This window comes from Pteropus alecto, unplaced genomic scaffold (genome assembly GCF_000325575.1).
Source record: "Pteropus alecto unplaced genomic scaffold, ASM32557v1 scaffold87, whole genome shotgun sequence".
NCBI classification, from domain to species: domain Eukaryota; kingdom Metazoa; phylum Chordata; class Mammalia; order Chiroptera; family Pteropodidae; genus Pteropus; species Pteropus alecto.
Window position 1 is genome coordinate 4847835 of NW_006443225.1, and position 11211 is coordinate 4859045.

The window sequence follows — 11211 nt, forward strand, 5'->3', positions numbered from 1 at the left end:
CGTAAGAAAAATCTACTTCAAGGTGGTTTTCCCATTCCTGGGTGCAACTGTGAAGCAAGTGGCAATAAAGCTATATAAAGAGAAAAGTTAAACAAATGTTATTTTCAGTTATGCACACTGGGTAAAGCACCCTTCCATAACTGGGCTTGAATCCATGTTCTGTGACTCACCATGAATTCTTATGACTAACTTTGTGTATCATATTGTCATGTATCTTTAATGGTAGAAATCAAGTTTCACTTATCTTTGACAGTTTCTGGCATATTAAAACTTCTTGATACATATTAAATATTTTCAAATAATATCATGGCAAAGAATATAGATTGTCTCACAATATTGATTCTTCCTTCTTGAATAACAGAACACCGGGAAACAGGCTTGGATACAAGATATTAGACCCTTCTGCAACTAGATACAGCCAATGAGATATAATTTAATTGTTCTTTGAAGCATCTCAGAAGGCTTCATGAAAGGAAGACATGCCTGTGCATTCTGGCCCATCTGCTGTTCTTCCTTCCTGTTGTCTGGAATGTGGTTGCAATGACTGGAGGAGAGCAGGAATTTTACATCATGAGATGATCTTATTTCTGGATTTCTTTTATTTGAGAAAAATTTATGTCTATCATGTTTTAAAATGCCACTTTATTTTAGGTTTCTATGTGCAACTGAACTTAATCCTAACTAAATCAAGCATATTTTTTTCTTTGTTTATATAGGGGGGGGAAATGAAAGAGAAAGAAAGAAAGAAAGGAAGGAAGGAAGGAAGGAAGGAAGGAAGGAAGGAAGGAAGGAAGGAAGGAAGGAAGGAAAGAAGGAAGGAAAGAAGCATGGAGAAAGGATTGAGGAAACCAGGAAAAAAGCAAACCAAAACCAAAATAGTGGGAGGATTCTAGGGGTGGCGTATTCCCTAAAGTCTTTGAAAGAATGAAACATGTGGTCTGTTGTGCTATCACATATGTTTTGACGATGTAAATTAGCTCATACACAACTTGTAAATGCGGGATGAATCAGAGTAAGAACACCAAAGTTTCTTTGGTTCATACACAATTTTTCCAGCATATGATTTCTAAGAAATCAGAAGCAAAGTTTCTTCACAATTAAAGAACAAGCCTTAGCAACATATGAATACCTAAGAAAGAGATCCTAGAGTGCTTCCTTCCTTTAGTGAAAGCAAGTGCTGGGTTAGTGTTTTTAAGAAATGCTATGCATTTCCCAACATTAAGCCATCTGGTGAAGGCGTGAAGACAGATAAAGAAGTTGCAAAAATATTACCCTCTGTGTTTAAAAGAGCATGATGAAAGCTTCTAAATCAGATTTTTTTAATTTAGATAAATCTGATCTCTTGGAAACAAATGCCCCTGTATCCCAAAGAAGAAAGCGCAAGCCCCAAGATCAAAGACTCCTAGTTGAGATTAACTGAGTTACTTTTTTATTTTTTTAATAGATGTTTATTGTTTTGTTGGTGCTCTTGTTATAAAGTTGGGCAGTGTGGTCTGCCCCTAACTCTCTTTATTCCATATGCTCTGTTATTTTTAGTGTATGCTTCTGCAGAATGCAAAGCTTTAAATGAATGCACATACGATTTTATCAAGAACGGGCTGTACTAAGAAAACGATCAGAATAGCTTCAGAGCAAACTGCAACAATAATATATTTCCCTTTCAAATCTTAACACCAATTCTTCAGTCAAAGTCACTTTTCCAACCTCCGTTCTTCTATAATTTTATTTTCTTTTATTATCTAGAATAAAATCTTGAAAAATGGGAAGCCTTTTAAACACTTTACCTTTTCACGCTCCTTTTCTCAAGAAGCTAGTAAAAGATCCCAAAATGAGAGAGTGAATGAGGGGATGCAGGAGTCAGGTGCTCCTTTTCTCAAGAAGCTAGTAAAAGATATGCTCTCCCCAAATGAGAGAGTGAATGAGGGGATGCAGGAGTCAGGGACTGTGCATAGGAGAGCAGTGGTGTGAGGTTAAGGACCATGATGATGGTAAGTCTTAGGAAACAGCTCTGCAGCTGCTAGAAGAGCAAATTTCTCAGATGGAGCTCTGGAAGAGAGGTTCCGGGAAAATGGGACTGAGGGGATATACTTGAGCGTATGGAAAAGTAACATATACAGGTATTTACAGATCTTTGGAGGACACCAGGAGGGGTTTAGCTATAAGACCATAGAGAGCCAAGAGATAGGACAGTGCTTGTGCCTCCCACTTTGTAGAATGGATCGGATCACACATTCCTCATTGGCTCTTAGGATTTAAGACTTAAAAAAAACTCTTTTCAAGAGTTCTAGTAATAACTCCCTACTTTTAATAAAAGATTCACTTATACTGTGCACATAGAACACTGCCTGTTTTTGTGCCCGTGGTGTAGCTCAGAATGCTGCTCTGCCTCCCGGAATTCTGGTCAAGAAATCCCTTCTCATCATCTATGTTGTTGTTCTTGGGTATCCTTATCCAGACCTCCGATTTCAGAGAACAACAATACACCTATTTCTCCGAATTTCATATGTCAGGCCCAGATCGCTCACCTGAAAGATTCTCCTGCTCATTTTATACACATCTCTAACAGACGTTAGGTTTATTGTGATGCAGGCCTGCTTTGCAGAGGGTGGGACTGCATAAAGTCAATTACTAGACAAGAGGCTGATTCTCAGAGAGGAAACTAGAACTTCTGAAATAGTGCAGGGTGAGATAAGGAAATTGCATCACTTTCTGGCCTTGTTTTGTTGTTTTTAATTGTACAGGCAATCTGCTTCTTACCTAGTGGTTTTGAGTTACTTCATTGTGTAATCATTTTGAAGGAATTTTAAGTGACAACAAGGAATCTAAACTTAAGTTAAAAATGTACAAGTTGGAGTGCCATGGATGCAAATAATTAACTAGGTGACTATTCAAGAGGTACCTTTTGAGCATGGCTAAAGGGGAAAGGTGAGCAGGCAAAAAAAAAACAACTGTCTTACTCTTTGGCCTGGCAGCTGAAATATTCTATCGGCATTGATAATTATGGAAATCTTAAGTTCTGAGTTGTTAAAAGGTGAAAAACAATGTGGATCCTAGAAACAGGAAAATACAATAATTTTAGAATTCTAGAAAAGTTTTCTGTTCCTTAGGCATTGTGCCAGGCATTAAAGACATTTAAAGCATAGCCTCAGCGCTAAGGGAATTTCTATAAGATGAAGTAATGATTCATAAAGAAGAAACAACACAGGAGAAAAGCAGAGAAAAGACTACTTCTGCTTACATGTAAAATTATATGGTAAGAGCAATAACAAGAGCTGAAGGATGAGGGTGGGATTCAAATGGTCAAATTAATATAATCGCTCCATTATCCACACACAAAAAACTAAATAAACGAAAGAAATGATAGTAATTTTTTAGGTGAATGAAGTTTGGAAATTATGCATTTTCCTAGCAGCATAAATACAACTAATATGGTCAATTCTGAACATCTGGAACATTTTTGGTTATGTGTAACTTGGAACAGAGTATTTGGCATCCTTTTAAGGGTGTATGTATTCACAACTTAGGGAGGAATCCCAAATAGAATTCCTCAGTCAAAAGCAAATACAATTCTTACCATATTGAAAGAGTATTGACCTATGTAGCAGAGAAACACCAGTCAATTAATGATGGAACACAGGGTGATCCAATGGCAATGGCCTATCTCCTGTGGAATGTGGGTGTATTTGGAGACTTCAGTGATTTTACTTTCTTAACAGAATCCAGATGCTCTTAGATATTCCAGATGTTATTAAAAATTAAACTAAATATAAGTGGCCACAAACTATTGTAGTTAACGTTCCTATAATAATTGATTTGAACACTGATATAGAAAGAGCTGTATCCTTCTACCAACATAACTATTTCACCTCTACTCTTATATATTATCAATGACTTCTTTATATTTTCTGTTAGAGAAATCCTGTATCAGGTGGGCTAACCGATATCTTAATTTCTCTCCTTGTAAGTATTATCCATCATGGCCAGTGCAAGAAGGGAGGAAATAGAGCTTAAACAAAAGAAATGACTCAATTGACAATTGGAACTCCTTTTTTTTTTAAGTCACAAGTTACTTTACCTTTGCTTTAAAAGTTTTCTGCAAGCCCATAAAATACTTCTATTTTGTGAAAGTAATTTCTAAATACAGTAAAATTCATTCTAATTTTTTAAGAAAGCAGAATTCAATCTATGCCTTTTGAAAAGGGAGCCAAACACCATACTATACATTAATTTAATATACTTACAAGCTATGCTAATTTGATTAATTAATTTAACATATTTACAAGCTATGTTTAATTTATTGGTATGTCAACCAACCATATTTTTATCACCTGTCAAAGGTGTGGCTCATGATTGTGACAAAATTTTTTAGTGGAGATGACCACTTCACTGTGGCAAAATCATCTATGATGGGAAAACTTAAAAAATAGCTTTAGACATTGCAAATACCTGAAAAAATAATAATTTATCAACAGAGACTATTATTTACACAGGAATGTTCTATTATAAAATAACCAGCTATAAATATCCAAACTGAAAAAGTGATATTTACTAAGGAATAATTCTTCACCTTTCACAAATGTCTAGGCTTTACAAAATGATTTATTTCAGTGTTCTCTTTAAACAAGGAACACCCATTGCACATTTAAAAAGTGACTGAATTAATAAAATATTATTTGCAGTATATATATATTTTTTCAGTAACGTATTCTCTTTTAAGTGAGATTCTCTAGAATGTACATAAACAGGTAGGTTCAAGGAAAGTCAGCTGTAGAGTGTTTTAAGTGGTGGTTTCCTTGTTCGACAAAACATTGTTTATAATCTTGTTGATATAAAACCCCTGAGGAGGGAAGTGTGTTCTAGAAAAAAGACTAACATCATAAGGAGTTTACGGCAGTCTGGTTTGTCACGTGGCTGAGATTTTAACAAGGAAGAGGAAGTTACATAATTCGATAGAGCAAGTGACCTGCAAGTGACGGACTGTTTTTTTGTCTCTATGGTAAAGTTAAATCTTTAGAATAACAACAATGCTAGTTGAGATAGTACTATTCACTATTAATATTTCAGGAAACTTAAAAAGATAAAATTCTCAGTTCTGAAAATGGAATTAAAATGTGGTTATTCTCATCTTTACTTCTGTCTGTAAGCAACATTATAAACCAGGAGGTGATCCAAGGAGGCAGCCTTTTAAATTAGATCACTGCGTTAAAGGCATACATTGGAATATTAAGGAGATTTTAATAATTATCTAATAAGAAGAGAATTAATATAATTTTTGGTTAGTTGTACACCATGATGGTAATCGTTAGAGAGTATTTATATCTGTGGATCTATTTTTGTATCAGACCACTGAAAGTCCTAAAGCAACATGTTCTGGAAAATAACTACATTAGCGTCAGTATCTAAACTATGATCATAGTTTGGGCCTAAACTGATAATGTGCTGCTTTTATTATGGCTACATAAATATTATTCAAGGATGAGTCATGTTGAGTGATATGATTACATTTCCTTTCTTGGTCAATTTGACTCATTTTTTCACACTGCTTTGTACTCTAATTTTTTTTTTAATCATTAATTGATCTCCCCATTCCAAGAAGCAAGAATCCTTGTCTATGTTCAAATACATCACTTTTCTTAGAGAGATCTGTCCTAGATCTCTCTGTCTTCCAACTTCAAATGAGATTGTTGCTTTCCAGGCTTCTTGTGTAGTTGTCATCTCAGAATCTCTCTTCAATATCATCCTTCCACTCTTTGGTCTCTCTCTTGTGCTGAAATTTCTGTATCGTGGGAACTTTCTCACCCTCTTTTCCTTTTTCTTGTCGTATTCTTAATTTTGTGCAGCAAATGCACATTTACTTGGTCGTTCATTTCCTGAAAAATGGACTGTGACAGAAAAACATTTTGATTCCTTGTTTATAAAAATGTCTTCTTTCTATCACACTCGAATAATATAGTTTGGCTCAGTATAGACTTCTGGGTTAGAAATCACTTTCCCTTATAATTTTGAAGCCACTGCTCCATTGCCCTCTAGCTTCAAGCATTTTTTGTCAAGAAGTCTAGTCCATTCTGATTCTTAGTAATGGGTATATGATCGATTTCTTCTGTATGAGAGCTTTTAGGATCTTCTCTAATGTTCTAAAATTTCACAAGGATGTGCTATAGTGTGAGTCTTTCCTAAAATGAATTGTTCTGGACACTCATTGGGTCCTGTCAAACTGGAGACATATGTTCTCCATTCTGATACTCTTCTTGCATGCTGTTTGATAATTTTCTCCTTTCATTTTCTTTTTCTGAAACTTTTAGAATTTGGATGCTAGATTTCCTGGATCAATCCTTCATCTTATTATTTCTCTTCTATTTACCATCTTTTTTGTAAGTTTACTTCTGTTTTCTTGCAGATATCATTGACTTATTTTCTAAATGTTCTATAAATTTTATGTTTTTGTCATAATACCTTTTAATCTCAAAGATCTCATTTTTATAATATAAATTTTGAATGTTTCTTGAAAATATCATCCTGTTCCTTTTTTATGAATGCAATAAGTTGTTTATCTCTCTAAAAAATTAATGATGAATTTTTAATATTTTTGTCACTGTTTCTTCTCATTTTTTGGAATCTTCAGTATCTCTTCATTTTTAAGAGGTGATTAAAAACAAAGACGGGCATGTTGAGAGTTCCAAGTAGGATGGTAGAGTAGGTAAATGCTGTGCTCATCTCCTCTCATGTCAAAATTACAATTAATTTCTAGGACAATCAACCTGAAGAACTATTTGAAGACTAGTTGAACAGAAATCCTATAACTAAGGATATAAAGAAGAAACCACTTCGAGACTGGTAGGAAGGCAGAGACGTGAAATAGGCTGGTCCCACACCCATGTGTGGCAGTGGAAGATCAGGTGGGATATCTCAGTTCTGCAGGTTCCCCCTGAGAATCAAGGAGTTCCAGGCCCACACCAGCCTCCCCAGTCCAAAGCACCAGTGTTGAGAAGAAGAATCCCCACACATCTGCTTGCAAAAATCAGCAGGGATTCTGTTCTCAGTGAAATGGAGGGCTGCTGGAAACCCAGACATCCTCTTAAAGGGCTCATGCACATATTTACTTGTGTGCAGGCACTCACCCTGGCCTCTGGTGGAGGGACAGTAGATCAGGGGCACCAGAGATATACAGGGTTTCAGGGAGAGGAGTGAAAAGACAGTTGCCATTGTCCCTGTGTTGAGTCCTCCTCCAATGAGGCCAAATCTGAAATCTGAATCTACATTAACCAGGTTAACTTTACTTTCTCTACCCTGGTGACTTCCTAGACCCCTGACCCACCCAACCCTCTCACCCCCAGGGGCTCTTTCAGTAATAGGCAGCCAGCCAGCTTTGGCCTGCACTGTAGGGTTTCCTAAAAATTCTCAAAGGTACGCAGACATAGGTGGTGGACACATCAAGATTATTTGGCATATCAAGATGTTGACAGGGCTGGTTCCTTTTTGGAGTCTCCAATGGAAAATCTATCTGCTCCTTATCTTTTCCAACTTCTAGAGGTTACAGGTGTACTTTGGCTCCTGGCCACAACATTTCAATCTCTATTTTCTTCCTTACGTCTTCTACTACCAACTTTGATCATCTATCTCCTCTCTCCTTCTTTCTCTCTCTTTCTCAAAGACCCCTGTGGTCATGCCTAACTGAGTAATCCAGAACAATTTTCCCATCTCAAAATCCTTAACATAGTCACATCTGAAAAAGTTCCTTTCATCATGCAAGGTGACATATTTACAGGTTTGGGGGATTAGGAATGGACATCTTTGTCGGAGGGGTGGGGCATTATTCAGCCTATTCCCACTGGTAACTCACACGTCACTTCAAATTTAATAAACCAAAAACAATGTTCTAATCTTTCCATCTCCTCTATCTGCTCATCTCAGGGCACACCACCTCAGCGTGTGTGTCAACACCACCACCTATTTGCTCATGCCAGAAACCTGGTACTTAGCATAGGTACTTCCCTATATTTAATCCACATCCCACCAACCACTAAGCTTTCCTGATTCTTTATCTTAACATTTTTAGATTTCTCTGATTTTGCTCCATCTTCACTGTAATTGACACATCCTGACTACTGAGGTAGTCTCATTGTGTATCATTGCACATCCCAGAGTTGGCCACACATTCAATCCATCCCCCAAACAATAACTAGAGTAACCATTTTAAATGCTACATTTTTCAGTAGCTGCTGTAGAGCCCTGCTCACTTCTCTAGGTTTGTCTTAAACCATTCCATCCCTTACTATTGTGTTCTAACTAAAACCCTCTTTCAGTTCCTGAAATGCATCAAGCTTTAATTCAACCACAACACTTTTGTGTTTGCTAGTCTCTTTGCCAGAAACATTTGTAACTTAGCTAATTCTTACTCTGAAGCTTAAAAGTCACATCTTCAAAGGATACCTTCCTTGAATTCCTAGATTAATTTTGGTTTCCTTGTAATATCTTTCCATACTCCCCTGAACTTTTTCTTCAAACACTCAACACAACTCCATTTGTGTAATTATTATATTTTTAAGTAATAGACTTTATTTTTTAGAACAGTTTTAGGTTTACAGAAAAATTGAGCAAATATAGAGAGTTCTCAAGTACTCCCATCTCCCCAAACACACTTCACCCTATTAACATCTTGTATTAGTGTTGTACATTTGTTGCGATTGGTGAACCAATATTGATACATTATTATTAACTAAAGTCCACAGTCTTCAGTCAGGGTTCACTCTCATACAGTGTGTTCAATTCCATCAACAATTCTTTGACACCAATTTGCTGTTTTACAATTCAATTCAATTTTGGCACTAACAATCCAGTGTTAGCATAAGATCCCACAAGTTATAGAACAAGATCTCTAACAAGACAGTTTCCACATAGACGAGAGCTGCAAATGGGGTCCCCATGATATCTGCACTTCTGTCCAACTGGGCTACAAGTATGGTTATGCCCCAAATCTCTCTTCAAGTTTGATGATTAGCTAGAATGACTCACAGAACTCACTGAAAGCACTATACTTATGATTACAGTTTTACTGTGAAGGATACAATTGATCAACCAGATAAAGAGGTACATAGGTGAAAGTCTGAAAGAGTCCCAGGTACAGGAGCTTCTGTCCCTGTGGAGTTGAAAGTGCGTCACTCTCCTATACATTTATATATCCGCTAATCAGGATGGTCCATCAAGCCTTCGTGTTCAGAGTTTTTATTTGGGATTTAATTACATAGGCACAATTGATTAAATTATTGGACCCAAGCATAACTTAGTCTCTAGCACCCTGGAGCTGAAAGTACCAACTCTCTAATCATATGCTTGATGTTTCTGGAAACCAGCCTCTACCTTGAAGCTATCTACAAAGCCTTCTCCCAGGCTCAAGCAACCTCACCAACATAACAAGGGTAAATCTATGACTACTGAAACTCTGATCCAAAAACTCTGATCCAAAAACTGGGACAAGTACTATATATATATATATATTTATGTCACACGTACTGTCTTATGCCTTTGACAAATGCATAATGTCATATATCTATCGTTATAGCGTTATACAGAATAGCTTCCCCCCCTCCCCCGCAAAATATCCTGTGCTTCATTTATTTATCCTTCCCCAGATTCACCAAATTTCTGGCAACCACTGATCTTTTTTTCTACCTTGATAATTTTACTTTTCCCAGAATGTCATATAGTTAGAATTATGCAGCATGTGTAGCCTTTTTAGACTGGCTTCTCTCACATAGCAGCACGTGTTTAAGGTTTTTAATGTCTTTGCATGTCTTGGTGGCTCATTTCTTTTTATTTCTGAATAACATTCTATTGTGTGGATGTGCCACAATTTATACATTTGCCTACTAAAGGATATCGTTTGCTTCTACTTTTGGGCAATTATGAATCAAGCTGCTATAAATATTCATGCGCAGTTTTGTGTGGACATAATTTTTAAATCATTTGAGCAAATATCCATGAGCATGGTAACTGTTTCATATGGCAAGACTGTGCTGAGTTTTGTTAAAACTTTCAAATTGCCTTCCAAAGTGGCTGTATCATTTTGCATTACAAACAGCAATGAATGAGAGTTCCTGTTTCTACACATCCTTGTTGGCATTTGGTGGTGTCAGCAATATGGATTTTAGACATTCTAATAGGTATGTAATAGTATCCAATTATTGTTTTAATTTGTAATTCCCTAATGTCATATGCTTTTGACCCTCTTTTCGCATACTTATTTGCCATTTGTATATCTTCTTTGGTGAGATGTCTGTTCAGATCTTATACCAAGTTTTAAACTTAGTTGTTTTTTTATTGTTGAGGTTTATGTGTTCTTTGAATATTTTGGATACAAGTCATTTATCAGATATGTATTGTTCATTGTTAGCATAAAGAAAAACAATCAGTTTATGTATATTAACCTTGTAACATGCAACCTTGCTATACTTGCAAATTAGCTTTAGGTGTTTTGGGTCAATGCTTTGGGATTGTCTACATAATCATGTCATCTGAGAAGAAAAACAGTTTTATTTCTTCCTTTCCAATCTATTGTGCAACTATTTTTAAACGTCTATCTTATCAGCTAGACCATAAATTGAGGGCAAAGTTTTCATCTTCTTGTCATCTCTTTTCTGCTAAGATTTTTGTTAGTTTTATCACAGATTAAATTATTGTTGCACTAAATAAATTAGCTAGAAATGGAATGCTTCTAAGTTAATGTTATTTTGTATTCCAGTTACTCCATGCTAAATGTGGTAACCTTAGGTAATTTAGGTAAACTGTGCCTCAGTTTCTCTGTATGCTAGCAGATGTTGTATTTCTTATCGATTGATGTAAGGACCAAATAAGACTAGAAACATCAAGGTCTTAGGACTGTGTCTGTAATACAGCCCTAAAGAAATTCAGATTTTGTGTTAGGACACAGCTATTTCTTTTGCGCAGTTCTACATATAACCTTCAACAGCCAACATACTTTAGTTTAGATGGACAAAAAGTAATAAAAGCCAAGGAAAAAAGTTGTAACAAAGAGGGCGGTTAGTAAGAGGAATGTCTCAGAGCCTGTGGCGCGGAAAGCGTAGTGACTACAGTGGTGGCGGAGGAAATCTCCAACACAAGCTTGCAGGACTCTCTTTGTACCGGAGGTGATGGGAACCATGGGCGGCAGTGAGCGGGTGGGAACCATGGGCGGCAGTGACCGGGCCCATGAGC